Below are 22704 nucleotides of genomic sequence, written 5' to 3' on the forward strand. Positions count from 1 at the left end.
AAGTACAAAATATAATAAAATGTTTATAAGAAGAAAAGAAGTAAAACCATAACCAATAGAGGTACAAATGAATCACTGCCCATTTAAGCTTACGATAATCTACTGTCTCTACTGTTATCTCCAAAAATGTGTCTGTGTTCTGTGTAGCAAGTACATGGAATGAGAAAGTTTGAAAGAGAGTCACTACACTTGCGTCTTTCAAGTACTCGAGGGTGCCATTGACTTTTAAAATCCTTGAATAAAGGCAACTCTTCTTCCCCCTCTTCATCCTCATCCTCCTCCTCCAATCCCTTCTCCTCCTTTCCATCTTTGGTGATGAGATCTCATTATGTAACCTAGATTGTACTTTGTATGTAGTCCAAGCAGACCAAGATCTTATGGTCATCCTACCTAAATCCTGGTGCTGGCATCACAGGAACCTGCCACCATACAGGCTCATCATTTTAATTTACTAATCTCTTGAGCAACGGAAATTCTATTACCAATACTGCTGTCTATAAGACCTGGTTCTGTATCAACCACTCATCTGCATTAAGATAAATGTACAGTTATATATATATATATATATATATATATATATGTGTGAAAAATGAATTTATTTACAGTAGTCAAAGATTGAAGGAAAATTCTCAGTCTGTCTCTGCTTTGCCTGTAACAGTATTACAACTCAGAAAAAAAAAGATGAAATAAAAATCAGGAATTGTCTTTATGTGGTTTAAGCAGTGGGCCCTAATACTGAAAGTAGGGAGTGAATGTTTTTCCTGACTGCCCTTGGAATAAGTCAGGCTAGTGTTGGACTAGCTCCACTTTGTGTCTATAGCTCTCTGTGCATGTTGAGCAGTCCTTGAATCTCCAATAACCTAGGATTTCTATTCCGAAATATGTTTCTACTTCACAACTGCACACAAAGCCTCCCTGAGCCCCTCTGCAGGGACTTTGTCACATTGCTTGTCCTCAACTGTCTTCATGACCCACTCAATATAGCATCTTCCATGACAGCAACATCACAGAGATAACACTGCCAAGTTCTGCTGCCAGCTCAGGGAGGAGAGTGGTCACTGCATAGGAGATGCCCCATCTTCCTGTGTATTGACCCTGGGGTAAACATCTTCTTAGTAGTTGTTTTTGAGAAGTTGGAAACCCCTGGTCTTAGGCTCTCTCCACACATTTGCACCTTCGCAAGATGGAGCCTCTGGTGGGTAAATTCTCCCACTTTCCCTGTGACAGGAAGTTTCTGTACAATGGTGGTCTATTTTCTCTTTCTTGACTGCAGTGGCTTCTTCTACCACCAACCTGACTGGCCTTGACATTTCTTCTGCTGAGCAAATCTGTCAATTGTCTTTAAATTCAGCTTCACTTAGATTCTTAAGATGGAATTATAGGGAAGCCAGAATGAATGGCCCCTATCTGGTTATTATTATTATCATTTGTTCCCATCTGAAATCTCCTGGACTTGGCCTGCACTCCGTGCTTCTCAGGGCATGGTTGTCTTCCAAGAGACCATAAGAATGGTTCTTGAGGCTCTTCTGAAGCATTCAAGAGCTTTTCTAACTCAAAGTTCCAAACTCTTTCATAACTTCCCATGGAATATTTCCTTGGGTCTAAAAGACACCCTGTCCGGTTTATTACTGAAACTGCTTACTTCTTGCTACCAATTTCTCTCTTCTTTTATGTCCCTGTTGTTACGATAAAATACTCTTACAAGAACAATGTAGGGGAGAAAGAGCCTGTATTTTGTTCATAGACTTGTTGTGGTCCATCATTCAAGCAAAGTCAAAGCAGAGAGAGCTTGAGGTAGTCAATCATATTGCATCTGTCGTAAAACAGCAGAGAACAAAGGATGAAGGTACACATGCTATTCAGCCCACTCTCTATTTTTTCTTTCAGTCTAGGGCCTGGCTCACTAAATGGTTCTGTCCACATTCAGAGTTTGACTCACTGTCCCCCCCCGAACCCCCCATCCATCTCTGTAACAGAGGATGGTGTGTGTAGTCCGGTCAGTTGACTTTGTGGTTCAGCTTATTACAGTTCTGAAAAAGTTTTCTTTTTCAGCAACCTCAGTTTAGCAGCTGTAGAAGACACAGGTCCCCTTCAGGGCAGACATGGAAACTCCTGGTTTCTTAAGTGATACTTGAGCTAGAAATTTGAATTCCTCAGTAAACCTAAGATTTTCATTGATTTGGTCAGGTCTAATTGGAGCAACAAACTGATTCTTGTAATTGTTTGCATTATTTAAAAAATGTGGATACATATACAAGATCACTTAGCTCACTGTTTTCTACAGGTAGTAGATTAGAAGTGTCTAATGTATTTTATTTCTTTGGAAAAAAAATTGTGTCATGAACTATCAATTTTGTCTTTACTACTGTGTGGAAATAGAGCCACTCATATCTTTCAGTCTAATCAGATTAAAGGACAAATTTCAGAAATCTCCAAACTATGCTCCAGAACTCAATTTTCTAGAACAAGTTTCTGGAAGTCATTTTCAGTAAATATTATACTTTGAATGGCAGTAAGATGTAGTTTTTATAAAGCTTTTAGTTTTCAAAGACAACTAATAGACATAAGGCAAAGGCATGGAGAGGAAAAGAGAAGGGAAATCATAATTATGACATAGGACACACAGGCTCACAGTCCTTGTCACACAGTTAAAATAATGATAAACATGGCTGAAGATATATGCTTAGATATGTACATTTGGATCTGAGAAGTGATGATTTTATAATTCATATTTAATGCTCTTTCTTCACTTATATGCATGCCACAAGGGTAGTCAACAGTGAAGGGACAAAGTTTTATACTAGGAAGTATTATATTGTAAAAAAAATATTTAGACTGATAATTGTAGAAGATGTCTTAAATTTGGTAACGAAAGAGCTGAAGGATGGAAGAGAAGGCAGTTAAGGAAAGAATCAATTAGCAACAATCTATTGGTTTAAAAATATTAAAAGATACACAGGATAGGGGGATGTCTGAGCGGTTAAGAGCATCCATTGCTCTCACAGAGGATTTAGGTTTACTTTCCAGGACCCAGCCTTGTTGGGTACCTCATAACCATCTGTATCCACCCCTCGGGTGTGTGACAATCTAGTCTTTATGGTTATCTGCCTTTCATATACATACCCATTCACAGGCACACACCTACACATGCATAAATAAACATAAAAATAAATGTTAGAAAAACATTTTTAAAAGGTAAGGGTGTGTGTTTGTGTGTGTGTGTGGTGGCTGCAGTGGTGGTGGTGGTAGTGTGTGTGTGTGTGTGTGTGTGTGTGTGTGTGAGAGAGAGAGAGAGAGTGTATGTTTTTGGTGTGGTGTGTTAATAACTCAAGTCCTGTCATGTCTGGTCAGCAGGGCCACCTAGCCTTGTTTATATAGAAACTTCCTGGACTGTTTAAACTCATTCCACTCAGAAACAACAATTATTTCTTGCCAGTTTTCTTCCTATGGCAAAACTCGCCCTGCTTTACACAGTTGTGCCCCATTTATCTATATCCATAGTGGAATAAATGTATACAATGCATGTCTTCATTCTCCCAAGTTCATAAATATACTTCAGTTTTTAGTCCAACAGATGTTTTCAGATAACTATCTAGCTATGCTGTGTTAGTTGGTGGAAACTGTCTTTGGATCTGGTCCACTCTTTTCTGAACAGCATCTGTAATGGCTCAGTAAACCTTTGATTTCAGATGTCTGTCCTGTCTCTACAGTTCTGACTCAGGATTCACATCTCCTTTTCAAGTAATTTTAACCTAAAGTAATTTTTTCAGTCATTTTTTTCCTAAATCTTTAAAAGCAAAGGTTGAATTACTATTGATCTGACATACTTGGCTTAGTACAGAATTTTCCTGAATTTAATGTGCTTGAAAGGCAGAGATTAAGATAAGGGTGTTTAGAGAGAACGCATATATTTCCTCAGTCATGGAGTCATTTACAAAATGCTGAGCTCAACAAAACCAACAAACAAAACAAAACAACAACAATATAAAATCATCATAGGTGCTCCTGAACTTGCTATTAGGCTAAATATCAACACTAATTATCTAACTAATTTAACTTATGGTCATGTGTATGATCATTGATATAATGTAAAACCTATATTCTAGGGTAAATTTATTTTTTAGGTATTCTGCTTAATATAGAAGTTGCTATTATTAACTTTCTGTAACAAATAATAACAATTTAATGAAGAAGTCCTAGGTTGACAGTTTATGATATATGAAGTGAGTATTTTTCCAGCTGAACAAAAATATCAGCGTTGATAATCAGTTCAGTGTGAACTAGATGATTCTTTATGAGTGTTCCAAGAAATGACTAATAGTATTGTTGTTACTGTGAAGTTACTACAGAAATGAGATTGATTTATTACTTTTCTCTATGAAATTCTTCCTTTATAGCTATTAATGAGAACACTATACCTCACAGAAATATAGATCTTGAAGATATTATGTCATTTAATAACATTCACTCACTGAACACTGTAGTTTAGTCTAGCCTACCTTAAAAATCATCTGAATGCTTACATTGGCTTAGTTTTGAGCAACATCATCTACTATAAAGCCTGTTTGATAATGCAGTACTCTCAAAGTTTATTGGATCAGTTGTGGAAGGTGCAATGGTCATATAGGTATGAAATTCACAGATGGACATTATACAAATATGACAGAATAAATAAAACATAGACTATCACATCAAGTACAACATCAAATATATAACCATGTAAAACATAGAATAATGACAAGTAAGTGCTCACAACACAAGATGCTGAAACATCTCTGCTTTCCTGTAGTCTCCAGGTAGCCAAGGAGATGCAGAATGGTGTGTTGCTCAGCTTCACAAGAGAATATCACATCATGTATCTCTGGTTTAGAGGAGATCAAAGTTTAAAGCCTGGTTCCTATTTAATGCATATTGATTTAAAACATCATAAAATGTAATTGTCATTAGTCCAGCTACCACATATCATGATCTAGCATCTGTTTCCCAAGTAGATAACAGCGTTACTTCTTCCAGTCATAATACATCCAATAAAGCAACACTAAATAACAACAGCCCCAAACAAATTAAAGACTTAGAAAATATTTCCCTGGTAAATGTTTACCAGCAGAAAAAGAAAACCCTAGAAATTCAAACCAGTGAAGAAATAAAAATGAAGAATTATATTTGAAAGCAAACAGTGTACATGTAGAAACATGAAGGCAAACTTTGCATCTCTAAACATGCTCTTAATTAAAGTACATAAAAATAAAACCAGTCATTTGCCTAAAGTCATAGGAATGAATATGGAATACAAATGAAAAAAGAAACATATATGTTAAAGAAAGGGGAGAGCAGAGGATAACTAATTTGGATAATACAGAAATTACTATCCTTATTCTTCATGTAACTTTAAGTCTCCCAAATGAACTATTTAATTGAAATAATTAAAATAAATTTTCTTAAAGTATAGGTTTATAAAACAAAGAGAAATTACATATATTCTAAGCTATGATGTAGGGGAGATCAGTGGAATTGTTCTATGTAAGATTTTTATCTGTTCTGTAAGAACTCAAATGTTTGAGAAGAGATAAACAAGGAAGGAGGGAAGGAGTGAAGGAACAAACAAAACAAAAGAAAAGAAAATGTTTAAAACAAAATTCAAAACAACACTTGAGTCATCTTTTGAAAGACCATAAAAGGAAAGAAGAAAAGGGGAAGAAGAAATGAAAGGAATTACCAATTTGAGAATGTGCTGAGACTGGTGATGCACTGGTGGGCCTGGTGGGAGACTAAGCCAGGGATATCACAGGTTCTAGAACACCCTGAGAAGTAAGTGACATCCTGTCACAAGAACAAAGCAAAACCAAAAGCAACCACATCATTCAACCAACTAACCAAATAACCAAACCAGAGAATCCCCAGATTATTAAGTTCACATTCAAATCCAGTCACATTAGCAATTTAAGGCAAATGGATGAAACTAAATACAAGAACAAGACCCAGCTAAATGCTGTTCATAAGAGTTATTACTGAAATGCAAATATAATCAGGTTTGAAATATAAATGTGGGAAAAGGTACACTATTGAAAATAACCAAAGAAAATAATGTAACTTCGTCAATTCCAGAAAGATAAATTTCAACACTAGGAACAGACTAAAAAAATAAAGGAGATATGAAATCAGAAGAGCTTTTGAACTAAACAAAAGGTATTTTCCCTTACAAATTACTAGTCATATTATAGGAAGTCATGGAAGATGCCTGGTTACACACAGAGCAGTGAACAACTCTGTTTAAAGCAGATAAATGTGAGTGAAATCTAGAAACTGTGAGAAAAATCAACCAATTTAAATAAAAAAAGATAAGGATAAAATGTTCAAGTGAAACAAAATATTTTTTAAGATGGAAACTAGAAATTATATGTCATTGGCCCATATTCATTGTGTTAACTAAGCGGGTAATATAGTATGCCATAAAGTACATTCCAATATGTTTCAAAGGATGGAACAAATTTTATATGTTCTTTGATCATGATACTGAAGAAACATTCAATAACAGTAAGACCATTTTATTAGATATTTAAAACATTAAGCAATGCAGGGTTTTCTAGACTTACACAAACATTCAGCATATCAAAACAGAAATTGCTTGAGATGATGATAGTGAAATTACATCATATAAGAACTTGGGATGCTTGTCCAGAACCATGCACAATTTATATAGCTGTAAGTGTATATGGTTTTTTTGCTTGTTTGTTACATTTTTGGATTTATCAGATAAGGTTCCATCCCAGCTGGAAGGGAAGAAATATAAAGTCAATCAGAAAGATCAGAAAACAATGAAAAAAATCAACAAGACCCACAGTTGATTAACAAACTTAATAAAGATATAAGAAAGTGGTAATATCAGTCATGAAGATTAATAATCAGAGAAAAGTATCATTGTAGCATTTTTGACACTGAAAAGATAACAGTAAGTCACTCTGAAATAGTATCCAAACATAATCAACAACTTAAACTTGTTATAACCATAATCCTAACAGGAATAAACAGAGAACTAGATAATTAGCTCTGTGAAGACAAGTGAGTGCACTAATTTAGAAGATGTTCTATGTTAAAAACTCGTATGTCTCCATTGGTAAATTCTAACATGTATTTAAAGAATAATTAATACCATCATAAATAATTTTTTAAAAAAATTAAAGTTTTGTGAATCTAAGACAACCCTAGTACTTAAAGCTAGTTAACATGTAAGAAAAGAAAATTGAGAAGCAGCATTCCCTAGGAAGCTATTCTCAAACATTAACTGAAAAGTTGTCAAATCAAATCCAGTGATATAAAAATAAAACATAACTAGGAACACATACTGGGACCACAAAATTAGCTAAATAACCAGAACTCAATCAGTTGTTTCTTACTCAAAACCAGACAACAAACGCTGAAACAGGAAAGCTGGGCTGGCTGTTAGAAACAGTTGATAAAGTTGAGACCCCATTCATCAGTAGCCCAGAAAATGTGTAGTCTAGGAATAGAATTTCCTAAAATAAAGGAAAATTGGTAGAATTAGAATGCTATTCCACTGATAAAAATCTGAATCCCACTCACCATGGCTGGGAACATAGCTGGGCCTTCTCTCCTTTTACTTTTATTTGGGTCATGAAAGTCAGAGGTAAGGCAATACAAAATAAAATAATAAACAGCACAAGAGAAGAAAAGGAGGTATAAAGCTGGGTTTTCTTTTGTTACTGTTTTGTTTTTGCGTGCAATTTAGTCATATTGAAAACATCATCTAAAGCAATGGACCTAGAGACCTTAGGAACCAGTGTTATGTTATTGCTACAAACCAAAGTTGTCCTCCAGAACTCATGTGCTGGTAATTGAATCCCAAGTGTACTAGTGTTGGATGGTTGGTCCCTTTAGGTCATAAGAGTCTATCCTAGTGAAGGTATTAATGTTATTACAAAAGGCCTTACAGGGGTTTCCTTCATTCTTTAGTGAAGAATCAGTCTTTCTCCTCTCTAGAGGACACAGCCACAGAGTCTCATCTAGGAAGGGAAGAGAGTAGACTTAGCCACAGCAATCCCGCTGTTCTCTTTACCTTGGCTTTTCCAGTGTCAGGAGACATGAGAAAGTAAATGTTTGTGTTTACTAATATTCAGTTGTTCTGATTTTGCAAAAGAAAATGGATTGGGACAACTGTCAGTCTACTATTGGAAAATGAGGTTTGAAACATCAGCCATCTTTATATCAGAAAAAAAAATCAAATGCCTTCAAGCATGTGTGCAAGGGGGCAAATTTAAAGAGGAGTGCTCCAGGAAATTGAAAAAAATGCTTGCAAAAATAGACTGATAGACAGTATTTCTGATCTACTGTTTCCAGTACTGCTAAGATGGACACTGTAAAAAGTGGAAAAATGCTTGATTTGACACCATTTTCACTTAAAATACAAGAATTTGAGAAGGAACTGTAAAACTCACATGATAATTGAACTGAACATGTTTGGACAATTTGATTTGTTTTTAAGGTCTAAATATAAAGATGTGTCAAATTATTCTCACTGATATCTTTATAAAATCATTTGATTACATAGCTGGAATTGCATAATGAGTCCATAAATAAATAAATAAATAAATAAATAAATAAATATACATATATAATAATATATCATTTCATATGTATATAGTATCACATGGTTTCATTTCAATGTGTGTGACTATGTGTGCATGCATTTATGTCTCTCTGTGTGTGTCCAATTCATTTTCAGCAAAGTTGTCAAGCCAGCTCAGTAAGGGAATCAATTTTTCTACCATATTATGCTGGGGCTTGAATATTTATTTGTAAGAATCAAATTGTAATCTTGAATTCACCCTATGCACAAAAATCAAATTGACACAGAGTTCAAATGCAAAGCATAGTTCCCTAAACTACATAAGGAACAATAACCAGACACAAAGTACACAGTAAGTGGGACTTCTCAAAAGTTAAGTATGTCTTCTAATCAAAGATGCATTGTGAAGAAAGAGATCAGCAAGGATACTAGTTACCATCAACTACAATTTCAAAACATATTCTGGCATATTATTAGGGACATGGAATAATTTTATAAACACATAATAGTAAGAAAAGATAGAAAAAAATAGACAAAATATTTAAACAGACACTTATCAAGAGCAGAAAGAGCAATTAGCAAATAACTCAAAAGTAGCTTCACAGTAAAGACCAGCATGCTTTAATCCACACTGGGGTAGTATCACACACCACTAGGTGTGCATTAAACTACACTTACAAAACCTGATTGCAGGTAAGTTTAGAGACCACAGCTTGTTGCCTCTCTACAGTATTCTCACTTATGCAGAGCAATGACTTAATGCATGAATGGCTGCATTTAGCATTCTTTTTTCACTCTTACAGAATTCAAAATCTGCTGCCTAAAGTATGTTGCCACTCACTATGGACTGGCCTTCTCACTTTGAATAACTTAACAAAGGCCAACATGATCTAGACAATCCTCTACTGAAAGTTTCTTCCTATACTATTTTAGGTTGGTCAAATAGCAAACAAAACAACCATCATTAGAGGGGTTCAGAAATGTCTCTGCTATTATAATTTGTCAGTGCCAGATAGTGCAGCATTTTTTTATTTCATGCACAAAATTCAGATATTTGTAAATGACCTATTCAAATTCTAAACACTTGGGTCCTGGTGTTTTTTTTTTTTTAATCTTAGAATACTAAGCTACAGACTTTAAAGTTAAATGTAATATTATATCTATTAAATAGTAATGTGCTGACAATTTAAAGTAACATATATCTAACATACAGTTCTTAATTTCCTTATGTGTGGCTTTTCATTTTTATATTTCAAAACTTCTTATCAGTTGCATGTGATTTTATAAAGTAGTTTAGGAATCTGCTGCCTTTAGCAGGTCTGCTGCAGCGGGAACATACACATTAGACCCCTCTCCACCACCCAATCCCCTGCCTTCTGGGTCCTAGCTGCACTGTACTGAAAAATGTCCCCTCAGCACCATTGTCTAACCAAGGCTCTACTCATCTTCACCAGTCCTGCTTCACCAGGAATAGCCAGATGGTTAAAGACTAGCATAAAAGTACAATCAACACGTGCCAGAGCAATATGGCACCTCCAGAGTCCATCTATCCTACTACATCAAGCCCTGTATACCTTAAAATTATTAAAACACAATAAAATGACTTTAAATCCCATCTTATAAAGATGATGGAAGCTTTTTGGAAATGAATAAATACCTTAAAGAAATACAATTAAACAATAGAAGAAATGAATAAAACTGTTCAAGACTTGAAAATGGAAATAGAAGCAATAAAGAAAATACAAACGGGGGAATCCTGGAGAAGGAAAAGCTAGGGAGGGGAACGAGCACTACCGATGCAAGCATCACTAACAGAATACAAGAAATGGAAGAGAAAAGCTCAGGTGTAGAAGATACAATAGAAGAAATTGATACACCAGTCAAAGAAAATGGAAAATATAAAAATAGTCCTGACATAAAACATCCAGGAAATCTGGGATACTGTTAGCAATCAGGCACATCCATGGACAACTAAAAGTAACTTCAAGACAATCAGGCATCTTTACAGCCAGCTTTCAAGGGACCCAGCGACAAGACACAAGCCATCTCTTGTAGCTCAAGAGGCGACAGAATGGCTCCTGTGCCTGTGCCTTTGCATGCACCATGACCCTGTCCTTTTGCCCATGTGTCACAGGCCCAATAAAAACTTAGTTCTCTCTGCCACCCTCTTCTCTCCTCCCTCTTCCAGAGGCTGCCTCTGGTTCTTCGTCCCATTAAACCTCTCATGTAAGACCTGCTGCATGGTGTGATTTGTTTGGGACACACTGTTTACCTCTAACAGATACTATGAAAACACCTAAACTTAGAATGATAGTAATAAAAGAAGGTGAAGAGTCCTAGCTCCACGGTCTAGAGAATATTTTCAACAAAATCATAGAAGAAAATTTTCATGACCTAAACAAAGAGATACCTATAAATATACAAGAAGCTTACAGAATGCCAATTAGATTGGACCAGAAAAGAAAATCATCCCACAACATAATAGTCAAAAGACTAAATGTATAGAACAAAGAAAGAATATTAAAAGCTACAATGGAAAAATGTGAAGTAACATACATAGACGGACCTACCCGAATTAAACCCAACTTCTCAGAAAAGATTCTAAAAGCCAGAAGGATCTGGACAGATATCTTACAGACCCTAAAGGTCTGCTCATGTCAGCTCAAACTACTATAAACAACAACAAAAAAATCACTATAGATGAAGAAAGCAAGATACTCTACAAAAATATTAAACAATATCTATTCACAAATCCAGCCCTATAGAAGATATTAGAAGGAAAACTCAAACCCAAGGTCATTAATTACATCCAAGAAAAGACACAAAATAAATAACCCCACACCAGCAAACCAAAAGAAAAGAAACACACACACACACACACACAAACACACAACCAACACCAACATCAAAATAACAGGAATTAACAATCATTAGTTATTAATATCTTTAAACATCAATGGACTCAATTCCCCAATAAAAAGACACAGGGTAACAAAATAGATGCAAAAACAGGATCCATTGTTCTTCTGCATACAAGAAACATATCTTAGAAACAAAGATAAAACTCAGAGTAAAGGGCTGGAAAAGGGTTTTCTAAGCAAGCAGACCCAAGAAGAAAGCTGGAGTAGAGATTCTTTAATAAAATAGACCTTCAACCAAAATTAACTAAAAGAGATTGGGAAGAACACTTCATACACATCAAAGGGAAAATCTACCAAAATAATGTCTCAATTCTGAACATATACCCCAAATGCAAGGGCTCTCACACACATAAAGGAAACGTGGCTAAAACATAAATCACAGATCAAATCCTACACAGTAATAGTGGTAGACATCAACACCACACTCTCATAAATTGGCAGGTCAGTGAGACACAAAATAAGAGGAGAAAAAAATAAAATAAACAACAGGATATGAATCAGATTGATCCAAAAGACATATTCAAAATGTTTCACCCAAACACAAGGGAAGATACCTTCTTCTCATCACCTCATAGAACCTTCTCCAAAATTGACCATATACTTGGCCACAAACTAGCCTCAACAAATACAAATACATTGAAATATTCTCTTGTATCTTCTCAGATCATAATGGATTAAAGTTGGATTTCAACAATAGAACAGCAGAAAGCCTACAAAGCCATGGAAGCTGAACAACTCTCTAGTCATTGATAACTTGGTTAGGGAAGAAATAAAGAAATTAAAGTCTTCCTGGAATTCAAATGAAAATGAAGGTACAATATACCCAAGCTTATGGGACTCCATAAAAGCAGTGCTAATAGGAAAGTTCATAGTACTCTGCATTCATAATGAAATTGTAGTTATCTTATACTAGCAATTTAAATGTACATCTGAAAGCTCTAGATCAAAAAGAAACAAATATACCCAAGAGTAGTAAACAATCATAATAGTTCTATAACCCCAAAGGATATAGAAGTGGTCATTCAAAGTCTTTCAACAAAAAACAAAAACAAAAACAACCCCTCCAAACAAAGCAAAACAAAACAAACAAAAACAAAAAACCCAGGAACATATGGTTTTAGAGAAGAATTCTACCAGACTTTCAAAGGACAGTGAATCCCAATATTCCTCAAACTATTCAACAAAATATGCCACATTCATTCTATGAGGCCATAGTCACTCTGATAATTAAAGCACATAAAGACTCAATAAAGAAAGAAAATTTCAGACCTACTTTTGTCAAAAACATTGAGGTAAAAAAAAAATCAGCACAGTACTAGTAAAATTAATCCAAGAACACACCAAAGTCATTATCCATCATGATCAAATAGGCTTTATCCCAGGGATATAGGGATGATTCAACACACTAAAAGTTGTTTGGAAACATCTTTTAGCAGTAATGGCTTATCTATTTGTACCCATAATAATTTTATAAGTTTTTGTACTTGTGATACTTTGAGTATTTTTGCCTTCACTTTAAGCCCCATTTACTTTAATCTCTACTGATATGTATATACATTTGTTAGTTTTAAAAAATCTTTTGTATATTTCATGGTGAGCTTATTCATTTTTTTTTTCTTTAAAATTGTGTTTCCTTGGTGTCGTCTAGGAAGTTTTTTCTCCTGTGGCCTTCTCTTGTGGTTTAGGAACAACTTTTTCCTTTCCAGTGAGAAGTATCTTAGTGGTAGGGCAAGGGTGAGGGTCATTCAGGGAGAGCTCCCTGGGGTGAACGTCATTGGAGCTCTGGAGATGTTGATACAGGTCTCACGTGCTGTATTCAGTGATCAGAGAGTCTACATCTAACCCCCAAGAACAGTATTACTCTGCATGTTTAATTATGTGTAAAGATTATCAGCATTGCTTGTGGGACACCATCTCTGAGTCAGTTACATGCTAGGCTGGGGACCCTCTCAACCCAATCCCTTAAACGCTGTGGTGACAAATGAATGTCACCATTTTTATGTGGGGATCAGTCAGTGTCAGGTTCCCATGCCAATCAATTTACCACCTGAGCCTTCTCCTCAGCTCTAATATTCTCAGTATATTCTCAGTTTTCTTGTAATAAAAATCTATTTTCCACTCTCTTTCTTCAACAATAACTAAGCTGGGTTTCTCCCAGAATATTAAGACTACCATTTCTGTTCCATACTTGGAGTGGAGAAATCAGGTCTGAGCTGAGCTTTTCTTCACAGGTAGTTTATTTTTGTACTGTCTTTGAAGCTCTCTTTCTGTGATTCCTTTGTGTCTTGTAGTAGAGTCTACTTTTTCCTCATTATCATCACTATTACTATGACTATTACTATGACCATTACTATTACTATTACTATTTCTCCTCCTCTCCCTCCTCCTCCTACTATATTAGTAGTAGATGTTTCTTATGTTTTATTAAGTATCTCAAATCTAAAGAGATTTTTGTTCTCGATAGTACTATCTTTAGGTGACTGAATAGCTTTTTCTATTTAATCAGTTTCTCATATATTTATTTAATGTGAATGTGCACATTAGCTGCGTACAGCCTTCTTCCCAGTACTCTGTAGAGTACTCACAGAGGTCAGATGAGGGCATGTGATCCTAGTGGAGGAAAAGTGATGACAGTTGGTGATGAGTCCCATGACATAGGTGCTGAGGGCTGAAATACGGGCCTCTGACAGTGTTAATCACCCTCAACTGTTGAGCCATCTTTCCAGCTCCTGACTGTCTCTCTGATAGTGCTTGACAGAACCTCACCCATTTATCTTCTGTTGCATTTTTCATATTTCTTGCCTTCTGTATAAAAGGTGATAATTTCTTTAGATACATTTTTTTTTACCTGTTATTGACTTTTGAAGTCCAGTTGAATAGGCTACTTATGTAATCTACTAACTTTACATTTCAATGATAAACATTTACTCTATTCTATTCTCCTTTAGGTCTGTTTTGAACATCCATCAGCCTTTATTCATATTTTACAGGTCTGATTATTTAAACTGCTTAGCATTTATATAGGGCTATATCAGTACATGAGGCTCTTAGGATCAAGTATGCTGTTCATTATTTTCACTGCCACCATACATAGCTTGTTTCCTTCTGTTTTGAGATTCAAAACAAAGAGTTCTTTTGTCCCATGTAAAGTGAAATACATTCAGTCTCAGCCACTGGAAGACTCAGCTTGGGTCTGGGCTTTACAAATCACATGTGATGGGAGAGGGGGTTTTCAGAGGGGAAATAAGGAAAGGGGATAACACTTGAAATGTAAATAAAGAAAATATCTAATAATTTAAAAATAAATAAATAAATCACATGTGAAATGGACACCTTACAAATTCTGTGTCTCCTGTACTTCAAACTATGTAGAAGTTCCATTCTTTGTGGCTTCTGACTGTATGCATGGCTTCCTAAATCTTTAAAGTTGCAATCTCCAAACAATAAGTTAGGATCACACGAAACCTCTCATCCTATCATGCCACCTCAGCATTTTATCTCTTATCAGCACTCAATTGTTTTTTATTTTTCTAGTTTGATCCATCGATATTAGTTAGTAAGTCCATTTTTTGTCTTTGATCTCAACACTTTGTTCTAGATCACCACACTCCTACACAAAGCCTAAGTTCTTAAATTCTCAGATCTTTTAGGCTCATAATACTGATATGCTGATTATATGTGTGTATATGCATATATATACATACATATGTATATATGTATATATATATACATATATATACATATATACTACACATACACACGCATACACACATATGCATATACACACACACTTTGAGCATGTTTTAAAAAGCAATAACATTATATTACTGGGACCCAGACTTCATCTAACAGTTATATGTGGTACATTCTTGTATGGTACATCCTTGTGTGATATATCCTTGTATGGTGAATGCTTGTGTGGTGCATCCTTGTGTGGAGCATTCTTCTGCGGTACATCCTTATGTGGTCTATCCTTGTGTGATACCCCTGTCTGTGGTGCATCCATGTGTGGTACATTCATCTCTTGTGCATTGTTCTGTCCACTGACCTTCCTGATGTCAGTGTCATGAGACTCTCAGTATCTTTATGTTTTGCTCACTGCACGGGAATGACACTACCTCTGATTAGCTTTCTATTATTTTAGAAGTGGAAAAACCCTATGCCAATGCTTGTATTTTCCTAAGTGTCTCTTCCTAATAATAGCCCATCCAACTTTCCTGTCTATATGTTTTCTGGTCACAGCATCTTTTGACCACCTTCATCTTCTGCTTGGATCACAGCAGTAGCTAATATTTCTCCTATGGTCTCTTCAACTTTGTTCTAGCTGTAGAAAAAAATTGAAATGATATTCCAGTTCTAATTTAAGCAATAACTATTAAAACCAAGGAGAACCTAGAGATTCATAAATTGTTTATTTATCTCTATACTATTATCAATGCAAACAGAAAGGACTTGGGCAGAAACAAATGAAACAGGAGATGAACAATTTGGCAGGGAATGTTATGAGTCACTTCATGGAGGAGAGTTAGAAGAGGAAAGCTGAGCTGAGGGCTCTGTGGCAAAGCCCTATGCATTTCTTCCAGCTAGGCCACATGACCTGAACTTCGTGATGGGCTTGGAATCACAGAATGGAAGCAAGGAGCTAAGGAATGCACCATTCGCTGTCCAAGGGCCCAGGTGTAGTAAATTACATGCAACACAGTGGTGCATCACATTAGACCTTGGGCACAGGATGACAGGGTTTTGAGGGGATCCAGTGCAATTCGCCAGCTCCACAAACCCCTCAGGCTGCTCTGTTTATTAGTGGGGAAGGAGGATGTCTGAAATGACTGAGTTGTTTTCTGATGACTGATCTATCTTCTACTCAAGAAGTGATGGAAGATAAACTTAGAAAAAGTAAGAAGAGGAATACACAATTGCTTTCCAAAGGAAGAAAGAGGGTAGAGGCCTGACTGAGTCTTCTCTGCCTTTATGACAGCCTTTGCAAGATATTCAGGTTCATCTGAAGCTTAGTCCAAGACTATGTAGATGTGAAATCGTCACTACTACTGACATTCACTGCAGTCTGAATGGTAAAGGAATGGACACAAAAAATAACAGCACAGATGTTGGACATAGGAAAAATAAATAAGAAACATTTATTCCTCTGTATCACTAAGTGACTTCCATTTAGTGTGAGAGACATACCAAAGGCTCCAATATGCATCACTCCAGCACAGTGTGTTGATTAAAGTAAGCACGGTTTTATGAAGAAAAACAAACAAACAAAAATACTACCTGAAAACAAAACAAACAACAGCAATTGAAATAACAGAATTCAATGGAATATAGGAGAAGAGATTGCTCACCACTCATTTCTCTTTTCCTTCAACTAGGCAGACAATGACTATAAAATCATGCTTTGATTAAATGAGAACCATAGGCTTTAGAGATGATGCATGGATGTGGTTCCAAATCCAGACCTGATTTGTGTGTTCTGGACTCTTGGAGAGCTTCCTCTTCTGTTAAGTGTGATCATTTGAATAGTAAGTGTAAGTGTTTGCACATTGTTAGGTGCTTGTTGGGGCAATCATATCCTTCCAAGTCAAGTAAATCCAGTTCACGGCATCACTCAGCAACATTTTTCAGATATCCAGTACAAATAATTTTGGTAGTTGCTTCCTCTCATGACTATCACTGCATACTGATCTTAGTCATCAACACAGGACCTTCTGTCATACAATATGATAGATAAGCAGTGCTTTGCAATACTATTGGGCACATAGAGTTGCTGGACACGAGGACTACATTAATTCTTACTACACCTCTCAGGGACATGGTACTTAGCACTCATCTTTTACCCCACAGATACGTAACACGAGGATCAGGTATCTTTAGAAACAGTGTGTGGGGGAATGTAGGTTTCAGCCATCTTATATCCCATAACTTACTCACTCTCAGCCCCAAGTTCTACCTTTCACAAATCCTTTTCTCCTTACATCCTTCTGTCTCTGTGTGCTCAAGTCTTCTTTGCTCTCACTAAGGGAGTATGCATCATCATCCTATTGATAACCCAACATTCTATAACAACCCATTCTATAGCATTCCATCTCTATATAATATATACATATATGTATACACACATATCATAGAAAACATTCTATAGCCATTCTATAGCAACTCCCTTGGATTTGTGGGAAGCAGTGACTTCAAGGATGCAAAGTTTTATCCTTTTGAGACTTCTTTTTTTGTAGATCACCAGTCTGCAGTAGAAAAAAAAAAAGTAATACTTCTAGACATTAACATCTACAACATCTTGGTGTTAGCCAGCTTTCCACCACCAGGGCAGAATGTCTGAGATAATTGACATTAAAAGAGAAAAGGCTTATTTGGCTCAGTTCAAGCTCAGGTGTCACTTTTGTTTTGGGATTTTGGCAATGCAGCATCATAGGATGGGAAAAAATGGCTCAGGAAGCAAAACCTCTTACATCACAAGCTGTGGAACAAAGAGGCTAGGGGAAAAAGTTTTTTTTCTAGGGTGCACTCCTTTTGAGTTAAGTCCCCTATAGACTTCCCCAATGTTGAACCACCTCTCTAGTCACATAGTCACAACCTGGGGATAAGTCCCATCCGACACATTTTCTGTTTGTAAATGAGCTTGATTTCTGGTTCTCACACATAGTGAATGTTTAAATGGAGGGGTCTTGCCTCACATTAGCAAAGACATGCTTTCATTTGGAAGTGCAATTATCAATTATCAAAAGAGGAGAGGGGCAACTAAATGCTACGTTATTCCTAGTCATAATAACCAAGAGTGAACAGGAATATTTATGAAATATTGTTGCCAGACTGTTATCTAGGTGTTTGGTGATGGATGGGACACAAAGATGACAGAATATTGAGCCTTGCTGAAGAATCACAGCTTTAAGAACAGCAGGTAAGCCTTAGCACAATAGCATGCAAATGCAGAGCATTCAGGAAGACCCATGAGTTACAGTACTTCATAAATCATTCATGTCTCATTCAATTTTCCTCTTCAAACTGACACATTTGATCAGCCAGATCTGCAGACAACAAGCTGGCTTCATAGTTGAGTGTTTTCTTTTCCTGCTTATGTTTGTCTCTAAAGGCTGTTTTACTAGAAATGGAGGAAACAGAAAACAAAGTCCTGGGAAGAATAACAAGTGTCAACAATTGGTAGGAGAACCACTTACTGTAACTGCAGCTGTTGTTTGAAAACCTTGGTGAGGATGAGATGGTCAGAGTTGAGAGCACAAATCTATCCCTAGAAAATTGTTATCTGCATCAGTCACACTTTCTGTCCATAAACCAGACTACTGACCCACTCCAATGCATAGCGAATATATACATGGAAAGTCCTATCATGGGTCAGGAAATGCATGGTCTACAATCATCTCTCCCAGTACCTGCCTACATTTCTCTAAGAGGGGAGACCACCATCAAAGACCATGTAGCCCTTGTTGCGATGATAAGGACTTTTAACTGCCTTTTATGCCCAAGAAAATACTAGGAAGTTTAAGAAGATTTAGTGTAGATAGAAGTGACTCAGTCCAAATGGTTCAGTATTTGCATAAGACAGTCCCAGACCCACTCTTAAATGCAATCATTGTTTGAGTTGAAAGCTTTCCTTTCAACTAGGATTTCCTTTCAGCTAGTGAGTTCTGCTAATTAAACTACAAAGTGTGAGAAGTTATTTGCTTTGTTTATTGAATGGAAGCATCTTTCTTGGGAAAAAGTCACCATGTTATAACCAGATCACAGTGCTCATGTGAGAAAACGGAGACTCTCCCTCAGAAGTATCATTGCAGAACAGTCGTAGCACAGCTTTTAGGTTTGAAAAAAAATGGTGTTATAATCCACATTCTTCACTCATTGAGCAAAATACTTAACTCTCCATTGCCTCAAAGTAAGTTTCAGAGGCCAAGTGTTAGAATGAATGAAGAGGGCTGGGGCAGAGGCTGGTATGTGGTACAGGGTGGGTGAGCTGGTAGGGTCAGGCTGCGTGCTGTCCCCTGCTTCTCATTACTGTGAGATGTAGTGAGTAAGTGATAAGCATTTGGTATAGTAATCACACATTCCATCCTGAAGTGCTAGACACATCCATCAGCCAAAATGTTTATAGTGTAGTCAGCCCCATGATTAGAATTTGGATCACAAACCCCTTTGAATATATAATTATAACTGTCGATATTCTTTTTCCCAAAGAAAAATGCACATATTTCAAAAGCCCAAGGATACTGTGGTTCATAGCAATTTTATTAACCATAGCCCAAAATAGAAACTGCTTAAATGTTATACACAAAAAGAAACAAAAATATGGTATACATCGGGAAGAAAATTCACACTTTAAAAGCAAAGAGAACTCAGATACACGCTACAGGATGAACCTTGAAGACATTATGCTAAGTAATCAATTTTTTTCGAGACACAAACAGGGCATGATCCCAATTTCACTAAATACCAAGAATAGCAGTGCTGTGTGTGGAGACAAAAGCAGAACTGCAGTTGCCAAGGGACAGGGGGATGGAAGAACCATCTGAGTTCAGTTTGAAATGATGGAAATGTTCCAGAAATGGATGATAATAAAATGAACTCAGCAATGTGAATACAGGTAATGCCTGCACTACAGAGTACAATGATTAATCATGAAATTCATGACATATATCTACAAGCTGCAAAAACTAAGACATAAAAATCTTCTTTTTTAAAAAAGACCTTTTACTTCTTTGAATGCTTTGCCTATCTGTTACCTGTATGTATGTATGTATGTATGTATGTATGTATGTATGTATTGTATATATACATGCATCATGTACATATCTGGTGCCCAAAAAGGCTATCAGATTCCTTGACACTGGAGTTAGAGATTGTTGTGAGCTGCCATATGGTTGCTGGACACTGAAAACTGGGTCCTCTGCAAAACTATCCAGTACTCTTAACTTCTGAGCCATCTTGCCAGCTCTAGAAGTCTGCTTTAATAAACTCTGTGAAAGCACATAGTCTAAAGTTCTCCATAGTTAAGAAAACAATTCGTTCGGTATCAGTAAATTCAAGTAGATGCACAACCATTACCATAATCCAGTTTTCCAATATTTCATCACCAAAACTTTTGCCTTATATCTATTTGTAGTGCCTCAGTGTTTCCAAGTTTGATTAAGACAAGTCTCTGAGTAATTTCGCTGTATCTCTGTATCTGTCTCTAGCTTTGCCTTTTCCAAAAATTTATACAAGATTAAAATCCCACTCTGTCAGGTTTCTCCTACATAGAATTTTGTACTTGGTTTTGCTGTTGTTTTTAGATTCATCCATATTATTGTGGGTTTCAGGATTTATTTCCTTTTGTGGACAAGTAGTATCTGACTATTAATTGTATGTGTGACCAATTTACCAGTTAGTTGACTGACAACAGGCTTGCTTCTAGTCTGTGGCTTTTGTGCATAATGCTTCTGTGAACCTTCATTAACAGGTGTTTGTGTGGACATATGATTTCATCTCTTACATAAATTCCTGCAATATGACTGCTGACTTCTATGGTAGTGTACAACCCAATTTGTTCGGAAAACTGCCAGACTGTTTTCTAAATCATCAGAGCCTTTCATATCCCAGCGGTAGATAGGCCAGTCCCTGCTCCTCAGTTATTTTGTTCTGTAGCTTTCATTTTGAAGCTCTGTAAAGATCTGAGGAGCAACTGTGTTTGAAGACAGAAGGGGCAGATGGAAGCCAATGTTGATTAGGGTGTTTGGCTGTTAACTAAAATTCTGTGGGATAAGTAAAAATTCATAATCCCCTCACTGCCTTTTTTTGTTCTAAAATGTGAGAAAATTTGCAACTTTTTTTTTCAGGCTTTTTCCATCTTTCCCCTGACTTTGTCTACGACCCTATTTCTGAAGTCACAACACACTTTGGTCACAGAACATGGAGAAATGAAGCTGGTAGTGATCTGGAGGCTTCCTCCCTGATGTCGGTTGCTAAGAACACAATACCACAAAAGTGGTCAATAACAAAGAGAAGAGGTTTACAGTAACCCACAGTTCAGTTCCAGGGGTTGTGCCTAGTGATGCCTTTTTGGCTGACAGGGACAGCCTGGGTATTGCTTGGTGACAGATGTGGAGCATAAGCTGAGCTAGTCAGCCTGGCTTCAGAGCAATCCCACTGATAACTCATCGATAGTCACACTGATGGGGGAATCCAGGGAGGCGATGTCTCAGGACCTAGCTACCTTTTCACGGTCCCACCTCTGTATAATTCTTATTGAATCACATGGGGAATAGAATTGTTTAACATGAGCTTCAGAGGGCAAATACCATTCAGACTCTCAACTTCTATCATTTCATCTCTATCATCTCTGGAATGTGTAATTTGGGAGGAAAAAAGCCAGAGGATTTTAGAAATGATACAGTAAAATTTGTCTTTTAAAAAGAAAGTAAGTCCAAATAGGTGAAAGGACAATATCATAAAAGACATTTTCAGAGTAGGACTGGAATTTTGAACTTTTTTTTCTTTATGTTCAGTTGAATTTGGCACACTGGTCTTGGCTTTTTTGACTTAGAAGAAGTGATACAACTGCTATTTTTATCAAGTGCCACAAGAATCTTTCTATTTCGGCCTGACACTTGAATCACATCAGCTTATGTTGTGCTCTAGGAATAAAAGCCACACTTTCATGTAGGCGACAAACTTTCAACCCCACTGAAAGCAGATACCTATACACTGTGCTCTGATGCGATTCTGGAGCCCATATCAAGCACATATCACAACAGATAAGCTAGCATTTACTTCCAACATCTTTAAGTTCTCCTCCTGTGAGGGAAACAGTCTCTGTATCTTACTGTACCATTTTCTTGTCTCCATCCACTAGCACTTCAGGCTCCTGATGTGAAGGACTTAGTGAATGACCAAGGCAACCATAGTAAATGTACCAGCTTTCTCAACCCTTTGAGGATCTTCTGGAATCTGTACCCAAATGATTAATGGCTTTTGTGAGAAGTCAATTGAGGCTCTAAGACAGGGAGATATGGAGGGCTGAAAACTTGACTTAAAAGTTTCTTCCAAATTGGATACTGCATGTATGTGAAAAGCAATCAAGCAAACAAACAAACAAAAAATGAAAGGATATATGGCTTAATAATGGAAATGTATTTGCCTCACCTGAAGAAGAATATATGCTACCGTAAATGCGAAGGAATGCTTTATACTTAC

The sequence above is a fragment of the Mastomys coucha genome, unplaced genomic scaffold (genome assembly GCF_008632895.1).
Source record: "Mastomys coucha isolate ucsf_1 unplaced genomic scaffold, UCSF_Mcou_1 pScaffold23, whole genome shotgun sequence".
NCBI lineage: Eukaryota > Metazoa > Chordata > Mammalia > Rodentia > Muridae > Mastomys > Mastomys coucha.